Here is a 16,497-nt window from a genome sequence, read left to right on the forward strand (position 1 = left end):
GATGTGGAATTGTCTCCCTGAATTAGTGGTATAGGCTGATACATTAGATAGCTTTAAGAAGGGGTTGGATGGTGTTTAGCAAGTGAGGGAATAGAGGGTTATGGGAGATAGCTCATAGTACAAGTTGATCCAGGGACTAGTCCCATTGCCATCTTGGGGGCAAATTTACTAAAGGGCGAAGTGACGTCATTTCGGAAGTAACGCGTGATGTCATTTTGGAACTTCACCGATTTACTAACGGCTGCTGGCATAAATTTGCTAGCGAAGGAGATAGACTCTAGCGCTACCTCACACTCTAACACCAGGCGAATTTTCACTCTGGTGAATGGACGTAACTACACAAATTCATTAAGATGCGGATTTTACTGAACGTTACCTCTTGCGCCAGACTTGCTTTCCCCACCTCAAACCAGGTGAAGTGTAGATAGAGTAGATAGGATTTCCTCAAAAAAAAGTTTTTTCTAAGTCCCATATGATAGGCTGAAAAAGATTGGCTTTTCTTTGGGGTTCCCTCCTTCCCCCCTACATTTCCTAAGATATGGCACCTAAACTATACACTGGGCTCATGTGTAGGACAATACAACAACTCTATTTTAGTTTAGTAAGGTTCCTGGGTTTGTGTAGTGTAATGTAGTTACTGCAACATATATGTCCATTCGTGAATCAGCATTGTCCTGGCGAATCCACGCCTAGCAAAGTGTTGCGATGTCAGTGAAGCCATCTCAATTTCGGAGGTACTGTAAGTAAATTTGCCCCTTGGAGTGAGGAATTTTTTCCAAATTGGAGAGGCTTCAAATGGGTTTTTTTGCATTTCTCTGGATCAGCTAGCAATTAAGGAGGTTATATATAAACTTAAAAGGTTGAACCAATAGTATAAAAAAATTGATGGGTTCAAGGTAATATCAGCTTTCAGAGTCCAAACATGACTAGGTTTGGTACTTTGTATATCACATGTGAATATCTGGGAATCCATGAAAGAACTAATAACAGATATAGAGAGTGATACTCTGAGACAATTTGCAATTGGTTTACCTTTTATATTATTTGTGGTTTTTGAGTTATTTAGCTTTTTATTCAGCTTTTTATTCAAGAATATGAAAAGGAGAGGGCCCTAATAGAAAGATGAGCAATAAAAAGTAGCCATAACAATACAGTTGTAGCCTTACTGAGCATTTGTTTTTTAGATGGGGTCAGTGACCCACATTTGAAAGCTGGAAAAAGTCAGAAGAAGAAGGCAAATAAATCAAAAACTATAAGAAATAAATAATGAAGACTAATTTAAGTTATTTAGAAAAAGCCTTGCTGTAATATACTAAAAGTTAATTTAAAGGTGAACACCCCTTTAACTGAATTGAAATTTAGATTCAAAGACTTTATTTTAATTAGCTGCAGTCTGATTCTGTAGCGTTTTCATTTGTTTCATATAAAGAGATTAAATATAGGACAAACCAAAAGTCATAGAATGATCATACACTGTTTAATTTAAATCTTGTCTCCAGTCTATAATAATACAGATAAGCAGAAAGAGGACATTAAAGACAACATTTTTAACTGAGGCAGATAGACTGAGTATCCATTGCTGTCCATTGAAATGATTATATGTAGGGTGTTACTCTTTTAGCAATAACTGTTTTTAAATGTTTTGTTCAATTATATACAAAATACATCATCATTATTACAACCACTAGGCCTGATCTGAATAACTTTAGACTGTCTAGGGACTTAATCTCCCTCTCCCTTTTTATTCTAAACATGAATATATATCTTTTTTTAATGTTGTTTCTCTTTCTTTAGGCTTACATTTTGTTGTTATTAATTATGTCTCCAAGGGATAGAAACTACAGTTGTCAGAATGGGAAATATTTTGGACAAATATTTGGGCAGGGGGGTGGCTTGAATACCATGGAAGAGATAGGAAACTGCTCTGTTAACTAGAAACTTTTTGTAAGCCTGTGTATCTTAGAAACCTATGCAGAAAATCTACTAGTGATCTGGAAATAAACAAGGTCAGAACCAGGTTACAGAAAAAGCAATGTATTTATGCAGTGATGTGCGAATAAATTAGCCAGACACAAATTTGCAGCAAATTTTCCCGCTTTACTGCAAGCAAATTAATTCGCAAAACTGCGGCGACAATTCGCCGGCAAAAAATCCGCCGAGTCCAGAAAATATTGGCACGCACATAAAAATTGACGTGCATCAAAATTATTGGGACGCTTGTTGACTTTTAATGCTTTTGGACCAAATAGTCGTGCACATAAAAACTGACGCTCACACCAAAATTGATGCGCGCCAAAATTATTTTGATGCCCATTGACTTCAATGTGTTTTGCAAAACGGCACAGATTTGCCCATCACTAGCAGAAAAAATGTTGTTCTAGATGTCCACCACTACCAGGAGACAAACAATTACTAAAGTCAGGTGTTGTCCTTACTTGAGTAAAAACTATGCCTTAAATCAAGGTTTTAATAGACCTGCACAGAAATCATATATGGTACAGCTAAAGGATCCGTTATCCGGAAACCCATTATCCTGAAAGCTACGGAAAGGCCATCTCACATAAACTCCATTTTATCAAAATAATAAAAATTTTGAAAAATGATTTCCTTTTTCTTAGTAATACCATAACAGCAGCTTGCACTTGATCCAAACTAAGATATAATTAATCCTTATTGGAAGCAAAACCAGCCTATTGGGTTTATTTAAAGTTTACATGATTTTCTAATAGACTTAAGGAATGACGATCCAAATTAAGAAAAGCTCCGTTATCAGAAAAATCATAGGTCCTGAGCTCTCTGGATAATAGGTCCCACACCTGTAATAATCAATAATAAACTATGGTACAAATATGGGTGGGGGGTTTCTGGGGGGCTTCAAGTCTGTAGTACAAGAGTAAATGACACCTTGTTCTCACTTCATTTTAGACTTTGCCTTGCATGTTGTACCTTAAAGCTATCTCAAATGTAGGACTGACATGGGACTGTCGTGTTTAAGATTCTGATAAAAATAAGCCAGTAACTAAAATATAAATTGGATTTTGAGTTTTAGAACTAAGATTCAGTACACATTAAATTTTTACTGATAGAGAACCATTAGAAGTAAATTTTAAATGGGAAATAAAAACACAGGGATGTTGCATGCCAGTAATTTGAAATATATTTTAGACCTCCTGAGTGCATTCAAGGTACAAAATGTAATCTAGTAGGGGTCCTCAACCTTTTTTATGCATGAGCCAAATTCAAATGGAAAATGAGTTAGGGAGCAACATGAGAAAAGTCCCGTTATTTTAGGGGTGCCAAATAAGGGCTGTGATTGGATATTTTGTACCCCCGTGTGGCAGCCTACATGAGGCTTTATTTGGCAATACACATGGTTGTAATGTAGTCAAAACTTGCTTCTAAACCTGAAATTCAAAAATAAGCACCTGCTTTGAGCAGTGGTGTAACTACCGGGGGAGCAGGGGGTGCAATTGGGCCAGGGCCCGCACCCCCTCAGGGCCCCCCGGCAGCTCGCGCGCCACTGGATTCTGGCCGAAAATAGCACACGGAGGGGGGCGGAGGGGCTCGGCTGCGCGTCCCGCGCCAGGGCCAGCCCCGCTCTGGTTACGTTACTGGCTTTGAGATCACTGAGAGCAACATCCAAGGGGTTGGCGAGCAGCATGTTGCTCACGAGCCACCGGGTGGGGATCACTGATCTAAAGCATACTATGTCTTTGGGAATGTTTAATGAGAGCATTCACGTATCTATGGTGTATAAGGGATCAGTCGCTTTCCCTACCTGAGAGTAAAGGGATGGAATTAACCATATATAGAGGCTCATTTAGCAAAACTCAAATTTGTGTAATATTATAGGTTTGTTCTACTTCTAATTAACTAATTTTTTAAGGAGTTTGCTTATTTTTTTTTAAATTTTGAGTATAAAAATTTGAATAAAATGTAAAAAAAATTATGATTATGATTATGATTATGATTTTAATGGCTCAACATTTTTTTTGCCATAGACCGCTCCCATTGTCTTTTATATGAACTTGACAGCTTTTTAGATGCCAAAGATTAACATTCAAATTTTTTGGATTTTTGTTTTTGTGCTTAATGAATTTCATACATTCAAGTTTTTACGTTCAAGTTTTAGCCCCCAAAATTTCAAAATGCAGCAAAAATTCTAATTCAGAGTTGATAAATCGCCACTATAGTTTACATTGTATCTACAATACTGTACGTACAATATATGCATATTATATGTAGATACGTTTTTATAAAAAGGTTCACAGCGCTGTAAGAAGTTTCTTTCTGAACTCTAGTGTATGTTTATTCAATATATATAGGGACTGTAATATGCTTTAAGGCTTTGTCAGGTCGCACTTCCCACCATTGTAGTAAAACCCATCATAAAAAATATTGTAACCCTTTCTTGGCATAAAACAAAACTCCTGGTGCAAACCAGTGGCTAAGGCCAAAACATTCACTAATTGGCTTTTCTATTACCCCAGTCTCTAGTGATCCATGGAGTATGACTCCATACTCCAATCCAGTCAAAAAATACTAAGGTTAAAAAGAGCATACATTCAAATGCAATAAGGCATCTAACCACTTCCAAATAATGTTGCCAATAAGTGTATCATATGATAACAGGCATCGTCCATGGTATTAAAGGGCATGTAAAATCTAAAATAGAATAAGGCTAAAAATGCTGTATTTTGTATACTTAATAGAAACATGAACTTACTGCACCACAAGCCTAATCAAACAAATGATTTATGCTTTCAAAGTTGGCTACAGGGGGTCACCATCTTGTAACTTTGTTATACATCTTTGCAAGACTAAGACTGTGCACATGCTCAGTGTGGTCTGGGCTGCTTAGGGATCGTCATAAACAAAGCTGCTTGAGTTCTGCATGGCTGGGAAGTAAGGCGGGGGCTCCCCCTGCTGTTATAAGTATGATTGTTTCCCTGCTCACCAGTTAGGGACCATCTGACAATTCCTATCCACAGCAGTAAATGAAGGGAGAATTTCACTGCATACAGTCAGGTTTCTTACAAAAACGATACACAATTTTTAATTAAAGTATATTGGAGATAGGTTTCTTTTTCATTAAAGAAAGTAAAAATGGGATTTTATTTTTTTGCCTTTACATGCCCTTTAAAATTCACTCACTATTTGTTTTTTACATATGAGACCCCAAAAGACATTTATAGAACACTAACAATTCTAGTTCTTCAAAAGGTGGACAAGTAACATATGAACATCCCTGCATTACCCCAACGACACCACTGCAATGTCATTTTTATCAGGAACTGCTGACAGAAATTTACTGGCTGGAATCAGATATATATTAAACACATATGGATTTCATAGGAAATGTATTCAGATTAATTTTATAGGGAATATATTCAGATGTTTTTTAAATGAATTTAGAGACGTGTATATAGAATATACATATTAAAATTATGAGGTGTTAGTTTCCTTTTAGATTTAGACAATAATCTGCCTGATCCCCTAGCCCAGTACTTTTATAGCTTTTAAGTATATATTTATCTTTCAAGAACACAGTATAAGCAGGACTACGGATTCATGTAGATCTTAGTTCTAATATAATCCATCTTTAGGAAATATATTTTATTGTTCAGTGTTTTTTTTTAATACATAGTTTTTCATCATGGATTAAGACCTTTTCCATCTTGGAGCAAGGCACTTGCAGCTTTAATTCACAAAACCCTTATAATAAATTTAAGATTTTGTTATTGTTGATGTTTATTGTACATTGTTTGTTTAATAATAAGTGGAAGTACTTGAAGTTTTAACTGAGCTTTACACCAGGGCCAGAACTAGGGGTAGGAAGAAGAGGCACCTGCCTAGGACACAACGCGAAGGGGACTCTTGGCAGGTGCCTATTAAGCATGTTCTGCCTAGCCCTAGTCTGTGTTCGCTACCCTCTCTATCTCACCCATCCCTCCTCCCTTCTCCTTCACCCTCCCCTCCTTCACCTGCCCCGTTTGGGCAGAGGGGGTGGGGGATTGCTGACCAGGTTGCCTAGGGCGCCCGGTCGGCTTGGCCCAGCCCTGGTTTACACAACCTGAACAGCAGCCAGTTGTAGGATGCACCAAATCTATCATTTGGTTGGGGATTCTGGTGAATTCCAGCCCTTCTTGAAGGATTCATATTAAACCATATCTAAAGTGTCTGAATTTAAATTCAGTCCCTTAAAAGCCATTATAGCTCTGGAGAGCTGAATTTAGCAAGAGTGATCTCAAATTTGTTTTGCTATTCAACCATATTTTAGGAAAATTTTCTGTTTGCCTCATCCAGGGCTCTGGCATCAGAAGTCAAAGGACTTCCTTTCAGGAGATCTTTTCAGTGGTTGAATCCCTAGTATCTTCTTCTGCCATAATTGGAATGGTTTCCCTGTCAGACTCTCCAAAGAGTTTGTTTTTGGAGAAAGACAGAGGAGGAATGAAGACTGCTCAGTCCTTCCTCCCTTCAGAATCAGGTGATGTTGTGTCTATTGATATAGGAAAACCCTGGAGCTAACATCATCTGGTTCCCTTCATGTCTTGCATCAATAGGCACAGCACAATTGTACCTAAAAATCAGGCGCATTTGTCACGTTGAACACTGGAAATGTCTCCAGGCAGACTTTAAAAATATTCAGCACACTTGCACCCAATTTGCATAGAAACACACATGTAGTTTAATTTATTTTGCTGAATCATAAGCTATTGTGGTAGGAGCAGAACAATTGCACTCAGAATTCTGGGTTACAACACTACATTTTGTAAAAAAGAATAATGTTAAAAGTGCAATTTGCTCATTGTCTGAGAGCATAAGCGGTGTATATGTGTAATGGCTGCCTTAAGTGAAGCATATCCCTGACCTACCCACCCATAAGATGGTTAGTTGTATGACCTTCAGGCTGACAGAACCTGGATCTTCAAATTATGCCCCATTCTTTACTTAATATGGAGGACAGAAAAAACACTGCTGACTTGGGGCAGGAATAGTTTTTTATAGAATTCTTTCATTTAATTTTTTCTTTTGTTATACCATGAGAGAAACAGACTATTACCCATTATTGTGCTGCTTGAAGAACACAAAGAAGTACCCGATGGAGGATGAATAAGAATCCCTTTCTGTATAACTTTTAAATGCTCAATTTTCTGAAAACGTTATTAAGATCCTGATACTTTCTGTCACAGCCGGCACCCGATACCAGAACAAATCCCAAGCACCCTGGTCTCGGCTTCACCAGTAGTGTGACCACCGTTGGGCTTCGGGAGGAGCCCTCAGCTTACTTGGGTGACACCTTGACTTAACGAGGGGTGCAAGGCGAGAAGTTCTGGCTGGCGAAGGGGCACGGCTGTTAGCAAAGTCTTTGGGCTTCGGGAGGAGCCCTCAGCTTACTTGGGTGACACCTTGACTTAACGAGGGGTGCAAGGCGAGAAGTTCTGGCTGGCGAAGGGGCACGGCTGTTAGCAAAGTCTTTTTGGGCCGAAGGTCACGGTACAAAAGGATTAGGCAGAAGGATGGTCAGACAGGCTGGGTCGAGGCAGGCAGATATCAGAATCGTCAGGCAGGCAAGGGTCAAACCGGGTTGTCAATCAAGGGGGTTAAGCAGGAAGAGTTGTCGTAGGCAGGCAAGGGTCAGGATATCGAGTTCAGAGTAGTCAGGATACAGGCAGGATCAAACACAGATAATCAAGATACAGAATAACAGGAAAAGATGCACTAGGCTCAGAAACCACTTAGAAACAAAGTTCTATCACGGGCAAGGGGCTGAACACAGAATGGCCCTTAAATAGATTAAAATTTCGCGCCAAACGTGCGCCTTTAAGAGGCGCGCAGGCGCGCCGCGCGCTCCCTAGAATCCAAGATGGCGCTGGCGCCAGCGCCGGCTCACGTACGATGCAGCAGGCGTCCCCGCCAATGGCGCGGCGGGCGACCCAGCCGCACAGGTAACCCCCTACCCCTCACACTTTCCTTATGTACTTTCCTAGTTTACCTAGTTTGTCTATGTTTCTGATTTTTTGGGAATTTTCTATAGATTTCATTAGGCTAAGGAAATAGTTTACACACTGTTATATTAATTAAATTTGCTAAACCTTTATTATTTTTTCTTTTACTCATGTACTCACTATAATATTGCAGAAATGTGAGTTTAGGTGATACCCTTTATTGGCTAATTAAATGTAATTTTTATTATTATTATTATTATTAGACTTTTTCATTTAAAGAAACTACATTTTGACAAAGGTTATTTTTTTATTCATCTGAAGTGAAGGCTAAAAATATTCAATCCATGCATTATTTATTTATGTGAGGAATGTATGCAAGGGGTTTAATAAAGTGCCCAATTATTTTGTCTGTGTTTATTTCACAGTATGCTATTACCTAAACAAAAAATAAATGTTCACAGTAATGTGAGGTTAGGAAGAAAATGTATGATGTGTTAGTGTGTTACTTACCATCTGACTGGTTGTTTTAAAAGCCTTTGACTTTTACATTTACACAAACATGATGGCTATAATTAAACATCACGGGGCAAAAGTCCAGCATATGAAATGTTTAAGTACATATCAGGTCATTTATTGAATAGTTGTGGGTCTGACTCAGGCTGCTTTGTGAATATTCACCAAACACCACTACACTATAGAAATATACTTTCTTTTTTTGTTACAGATAAAAAAAATGCCATCAAACGCTTTGTGAAATGTCATATAAACACTGAAAATTACATAGTTGTAAGTGAGAGGAAAATATTATGTGTTTCTGTGGACTCCCTGTGAGGCTTTGCTTACATACTGTATATTTCAATACTTAGACAAAGATCATAAAATATATAGCACAACAATTATACTAACATTTGTTTAATAAAACCTGTTTTCATGCCCAAGACCAACCAAGTTCTTGAATAAGACAAGTCATCAAGGCTTTTTTAAAAGTGGCACCCTCAAACAATTTGGCTTTACATGAAAAATAATAAGGAATAAAATAATCAAAGCTTTGTGCCAAAGACCAAAAATAGATAAATGGCCTTGACATTGGAAACACCGTGACTATTCTTGATGGTGGCATAAAACTGTGCAACACTGTATACGTGTTACATGCAGGATATTTCCACTTGGCTGAGGAAAGGGCAGAAATCTGACAAATGAGGATAAGAATTTTTGTCTGAAGCAACTGAAATGATTTTTCATGTTTAGGGACAGTGAGGCTGTGGAATGCCTTGCTGGGAGATGGTGCAATGGCAGATTGATTTGAAAAGGGGATTTGATATCTTCATGGACAGACAAAATATTTAGGACTATAGTAACCCTTGTGCTACAGGTAGATACACGTTTATCAAATTTAAAATAGTGATTTTTCCACTTTTGATCAATTCCTGGCAAACTCTTGCTAACTTTTTATTATTATTATTACTATTTTATTCACCATTGCTGTTTTTCTCATTTGTGGTCAAGGTATTTCTCATTCTATGTGAATAAAAAATAAAAATCTTGCCACCAAAAGATTAGTTTCAGAAAAAGGAAAACTGATTGTGGAAAAAATCCCAACCCCAACCAAAAATCCAATTCAAGATCAACAATCAAGATTTCATGCAGATCTGGACAACTCAAATATTGATACATTTGCAACATAGTTTTGTAAATCTAAGTCTACTGTCAATGTTCCTCATTCTTCTACTGTAATTCTTCTCTGTAATTTGGTCAAAACATAGAAATAAAATTAGATATTTTCTTTGTAGTGCTTAAATATACAGGTGTAACTTGCAACCCCCCTAAAAGCAAATATATTATGGAGAAATAATCATCACTATCTCAAAAATGTTTATACACCGCTCAGATGAGCAAAACAGTTTGGAAAGGAATGACACTGCACCAACAGTTATATCAATAAGACAAAGGGCTTCTGGAATTCAAGAGACTCGCCAGCATCTAAAACTCTATAGAAGCAATCAGCTGTATGTTTCACAGTTTCACTCAATCCCAGAGTGCAGATTTATTATTTTCCAAACAACAAATTTTGAAGCCTAATGTAAAATTCTTCAAAATAAATATATAGTTGGCTCTCCTTCACATGCTGGTATTATCCTGAGCTCAAGTTCTCAATTAACTTACAAACAACAGTTTCAAAGGTCACACGATACCTGGACATTTTTTGTAAAGGCCTGTATAGCCATGTTATACCTGTGCATTTATATAAGCTAATGATGCTTAGCAATTAATTGATTAAACTGTAAGTCCAAAGCAGAGTTTTGTCCGGACATGCTACAGGCACAGAGTGCATCTGCACAAGTTACTGCATGATTTACCACCATGTAATTAAAATGACAGACGGTCAGACAACCTATAACAGGTGCCTAATTTAGAAGTCTTAAAATGATTTGCAGCTCCAAAATATGCTCTACATGTGCATAATCTTATAGAGCAAAGTTTTGTTTGATTCTTTGAAATGTGTGCCACTTGGAAGCGGCTAACCCCTTCACCTTGCAGTACAGGTATGGGATCCGTTATCTCGAAATCCATTATCCAGAAGTTTCCAAAATTACAGCATGGCTGTCTCCCATAGATTCCATTGTATCCAAATAATCCAAATTTTTCAAAATAATTTCTTTTTTAAAACAGTAGCTTGTACTTGATCCAAACTAAGATAGAATTGATCATTATTGGAAGCAAAATCAGCCTATTGGGGTTATTTAATGTTTACATGATTTTCTAGTAGACTTAAGGTATGAAGAGCCAAATTATGGAAATATCCATTATCTGAAAACCCAGGTCCCGAGCATTCTGGATAACATGTCCCATACCTGTACTTCAGCTTGCTTTAGTGTAATACATTAAGAATCTGGAACATTTTAATGATCTTAGAAGCAAAAAGTCTCCTTCTGAGGAACAGGCTGTTGATAAATCTATATATCAAACAAACTATTCTGTGGCGCTATGTTGCAGATTTAGCCTAATATTAGTAGTATGTCTAGCATACATTTTACTTTAGATATAATTTCATGTATCTCACATATATTTTCTGTTACCTTATTAAATTCTGAGGCATCAGGATAAGCCACAATACCTCACATACCCCCCTGTGAAATCCTTCATCTGCTCCATTAATTTGCCATCATCTATAAATCTGAATTTGGGGTGAATTTCCATGTTCTGAACACTGACAGTAGGCCTGTAGCTGACAGTAGCTGTATTGTTGCTGAAATGATAAAAAATAAAACTACTACTAGCTCTATTACCTCTTAATATAAGTGCACAGTGGTAAAACATGTATTGAAGTAGTCAATATTTTTCTCAGTAAATATATTTCTTCAACAATGAGGTAGCAAAGGTCTTGAGAGAGCTCTTTGCTTTTACACATCATGAGATGCTTCTTGTGTGATATCTTGGTATCGAGAAACATTTTTATAGCCCATCAATCAGGGCTAAACCAGCTGAAAATAATTTGCACCAACTTCTTGGCTTTCCATGCGTTTTTGCACCTCCTTTTCTTTGTGTGTTTAAGATATATTACCTGTGTCATTTCACTTTATTACACATAACAATTTATGGATTTATTTGTTATGAGATCTTTGTATGTGTGGATTACTTGGGTTGTTACGGACATCGTCATTGACTTTTAAAGGAGAAAACCACAATTTTCTTGTAGAAAATTTTTTCTAATGTTTTGAGATTTATTAAACCCGATGGTATCTATTAAAGTCTAATTTTTTTCTGATCAGACTTTTAAAGGGTGAAAACCAAATATTTCGGTAGTAAAAAATGACTGTAACTTACTGTATTCACGTAGAAGTCAATGACAGATGTCTCGTTGACATTTTTAAAATATCCTGATCTGCGCTAGGTTTCGTTCAATCATCCATTCAAAGTTCTCGTGGTTTTGGGCATCAAATCTGAAAAAAAACAATCAAAAAAAGTCACCGTTTTTTATCGAGTCTTTTCCCGCACAAGAATTTTTTGTGAAAATGTATTGATAAATAGGGGGGGAAAGTCTGTGCAGATTTGGTCAGAATGGTTTTCAGAAAACAGTGAAAACATTTCAGATTTTGATAAATAACCTCCCTGGTGTCAATTTCATATCAATGGCTGCATTAGAAATATATTTACTGAGAAAAACATTGACATGTTCAATACTTATTTTCCCCATTGTATTTAATTATTAAGAGAAGACAATGTATACATGTAAATGAATCTTAAATTACACAGGTAACCTACAAACTAATATAAGGGGGGGGCAATATGTTATATAGTAATTTTATAGAAGTAGAAGTCAGCACAAAAAATTAACTGCAGACCTTGACAAATACTTTGGGGATCTTTTTACCTTACACTTGGCCAATTTTCACCTCAGGTAGTAACCTGTGGCAACAAATGAGCTATTAGCTTTGTTTAGTCAACTGCTTATAATAATAAAAAAAGATTTTTTTTACTTTAGTTGCCTTAGTTATTGTCCAAGAGCAACTGTGTCCAGTGTTACTAACTGAGCCCCATTGTTTCATACATTACCAGAATTCTTGAATGTGGGATTTCTGATCTACATAAAACTTTTCATGGTTGATCTGTAGATTAATGATTGTGCTATAGAAGCCGTGTTCATGAAACTGTGAGATACTGTACATGCTTCCAAAAAATGCAATGAAAACGCAGGACGTTTTGGGTCCACCCCCCTTGATCTTACCGGGTCATAACCAATTGGTTATGGTGTGATCCACCAAGGGTTTTAAAAACTCTCCTGGTTGCCCAACATAATAATGATGTACCAATAACCTTCATTGATGCATTTCAGCACATTGAAGAAATATATATTACAAGGCTGCCTTCAGTAAAATTTGCATGTCAAAATGATCAGTCGGTCCAAAGATGTAAATTTTTAAAATTACAGACTTTTCCCCAACTCAAATCCTAGTGAAGTCATCAATTACCTTATTAACATGTCCATTGTGAATTTAGAAGAAATCTCAGATTTTGCCTGTGATTTAACTAATCTATATATGGTTTCACCTGCGTTTTTTGTGTTTTTTGTTGAACGTACCTTCTGATGTATTTCCTATTCCAGCCTGTGCTTCAAATATTCGTAGACAGCTACTTGACAGATGATACAAAACTTAGTGAAAAGTGAGAATGTATCAATAAAAAAATAAAAATGGTGCCCATGAGTTGTATTTTTGTTTTTTAATTTAATTTACAGAGTAAGTGATGAACTATTTTCTAGGTGCAGGGTTTCCCTTGGAATCATTTTCAGTTTTTATAAACTAGTTTTAGCCATTGCATATTGTTGCCTGGAAGAGCTTTACACTACTTGAAGGCTTATTTCTAAAGGAAGTTGTAAAGAAGATGGCTTGAAGAAATCAATCATTTGTGGATCAACCAATAGACAAGACAGCTTATTGTGCAATTTTTCATCCCCACTTACATTTGGCATTGAGCAGCTACAGGCAGTCTGTATTATTTGTCACTGTTTTGAGTAAAGCCATACATCTGGCAAAAATATTAGGAGTTGAAGAAAAAAGAAGAAAAACCATCTTACTCCGTTTTCTTTAACTCCAAGGGTCAGGAAGCCTGATAATGTCAGCAATATTATCACAATTCTGAAAACAATCTTTGGCAGCTAACACTTAGGGGAAGATTATAGGGTTTTACAAAAATGGACCAGGAATAAATAGATTATACTACATATTGTAGTATCTAGTTACAGTGTGTTTATTTTTATGTTTGAGGACCAAAACCTAGAAAAATGAAAGATGCAATAATAAGCCCTACTGAACTTTTTGACAGACTGCAGGCCTTCAAAATATGTTGCAGAACTCTATTTCTTATCTGGAGAGAATAGATTTGGCCATTCTACGTAGGCAACTGCTATATTAATATTGTGCATTTATGCTGATTCGGTTATAGAGGATTATCATTTTTAAAACCTTTAAAATTACATTTTGATAGCAAAACAGTGTGCTAGAGTAATATCATTACAATCCGACCCTTACAATCTTTGTTGATATAAAAGCTTATATACAGTATGTCCATCACATTCAACCTATAGGCCCAAGTATATCCTATAGTTGATTCAGAGGAAGTGGAATAAAACATTTTATATTGTCTCCAATATGCCTCAGATTTATAAAGGTCTAATTTTAGTAGTTTTAAAGGTTTTTGAAACTACAATTAAACTCTATTTCTCTGAAATCACAAATGCCATGAAAGTTATCAAAAGATCCAAATATAAAAAGTAGAAATGAAAGAAAAAAGCTGGACGATCCGCTAAAAAATACAAATGTCTCTAAAAATTTGAGGTTTTTAGACAATTACTAGAGGAAAAAAATCAGAAAAAGTCTGAATTGATTAAAAATGGTCCAATAGGATCAGCAGAGCTCCAACTGACTTCTATGGAACCTCGACAACTTTTACTTGGTACAGTTTTGTATTAGTTTATCGTGGTTTTGACACCTATAAATTCAAATGTTAGTAAATAATCCCTAACTGTAAATGGATGATCAGAGCAGTCACTGGAACAACATTGTAATGATCTGATGAAGTAATTTATTTTGAATGGATTAGTTGTTTAGCCTTTATTCTGCTTATCTACAACCAAACATGACATATGCTTATTGAGGTGGTCTAATCTATTATTAGCTATATGTGTTGTGTTAGCAGATTTGCCGATTGATTCAGGCCAGTGCAAACAGTGCTATTTTCAAAAATTATTCATGAATCTGCAAGAAATCAATTGTAAAACAGGAGATATTAAGAGCACTTGTGATTACTGTATGTTCTTTTTGGTTTGTTGCCTTCCCTTAAATAATGAGATCAAAATCAGATTAAGACAATGGAGAAACCATGTTTAGAGTAATTGACTGGACTCAATGTGTTACACTTATAACAAGAAGAACAAGTGCTTCATTACATTCTTAGTTATAACTTGATTTTAAAGGGGAACTATTATGAAAATGAAAATTCAATACAAGTGTAGCGCTATAGTAAATTGAGTGCACCTTACTCTACTATAAGCTCCACTCCCAATAAATGTGCTCCGGATGAGATCTTAAAATCTTAGGGAGTAAGCCCTCGCAGTGATGTGGAAGCAGGGAGTAGTGCAACTGTAACTGTATTCAGAGTGCAAATAATTGGGCGCCAGTGGTTCTTATAACTTAACCAAAGAACAGATTTATTGGGCATATACAATCCTCAGTGGAGTGTACATAAAGAGAACATGCAGGATCATACATCAACATTGGATAGGCAATACTCACAGCACATTTGGTCAATATAAGTTCCCTTGTGAATGAGAACAATGTATGCAGCCTTGAGGAGGTACACCCAGCTTTCAGCCTTTTCCCTAAGTGGAACCTGAGGGGAAACTCTACCCTAGGTCTGTACACTTAGTCCCTACTTCTGGGCAATTAGTACCCGGGATCTTAATCCCACTCACAATCCTCGGAGGAGCCTCAAGCTGCTCAGCTAAATATACTGACTGTCTGTCACTCCTAGAGTGACCTATGAAGGTGAGTAGCCTATCCTTGCTAGACTTGACCTGTCTAAGTTAAACTCGAGCTCTGCCTGCCTGCTCAGGCTAGAGCCAGCACAAGATGGACCTGAAAGCATGGCTTCAGAGGGTTTTATACTCTAGCGCAGTGCCATCTACTGGTCACTGTGGGAAACAACAAGGGGCATAGCCTAAAGCAGAAATAGGAAACAGTTACCCCTCGTAACTGTATTTTAGGACCCAGTTAGGTGTCTATAACACTAGGGACTGCCTGCTAAATAATACCGGGGATGATTATCTTACACATCCCTACACAAGCTTCATTATACTGACATAAGAAACTTTTTAAATACAATCAATTACATATTCTGCATTATTTCTGAACTAATCAAGTTTATGTTCACTATACCTCTCTTAGAATCTCTTTCTCTTCATTCTCTCTTCTTGCAGCAGTTGGGTGTCAGATATTCATTGACAGTTAGATCCAATATATCTTATAGAGGGCTTCCTTTCCTAGCAGATTCTGCATATAGAGAGACATGATGTCTGGCGATTTTAATAGAGTGAGCTCTAATACATCTTCTAGGTAAGAGGAGCCCCCCTATAATATATATTGGATCTAACTGTCAATGAATATCTGACACCCAACTGCTGCATGAAGACAGAATGAAGAGAAACAGATGTTGAGAGAAGAATAGTGAAGATAGACTTGATTATTTCAGAAATGGTACCGATTTTTTAATTGATTGTTGTCACGAATCGCCACCCTAAATCCAGAACCCAAGCTAAGCTACCTGGTCTCGGTTCTCACTTCCGCCTATAACCGCCGCCTTTCACCTCGGGAGGAGCCCTCGGCTAATTGGATGCCGCCAGGTCTTATTTGAGAGAGGAGCAAAGCTAACGGTTCTGGACAAGCAAAGGGGCACGATCTTTTCACCAGGATACTGGAATGGAAGAACACTTCAGGAGGGCAGGCCGGACAACACAGCGTGGAACAGGCAGGCTGGGCCAGAACAAGCAGAG

Source organism: Xenopus laevis, chromosome 6S, assembly GCF_017654675.1.
Source record: "Xenopus laevis strain J_2021 chromosome 6S, Xenopus_laevis_v10.1, whole genome shotgun sequence".
Taxonomy (NCBI): domain Eukaryota; kingdom Metazoa; phylum Chordata; class Amphibia; order Anura; family Pipidae; genus Xenopus; species Xenopus laevis.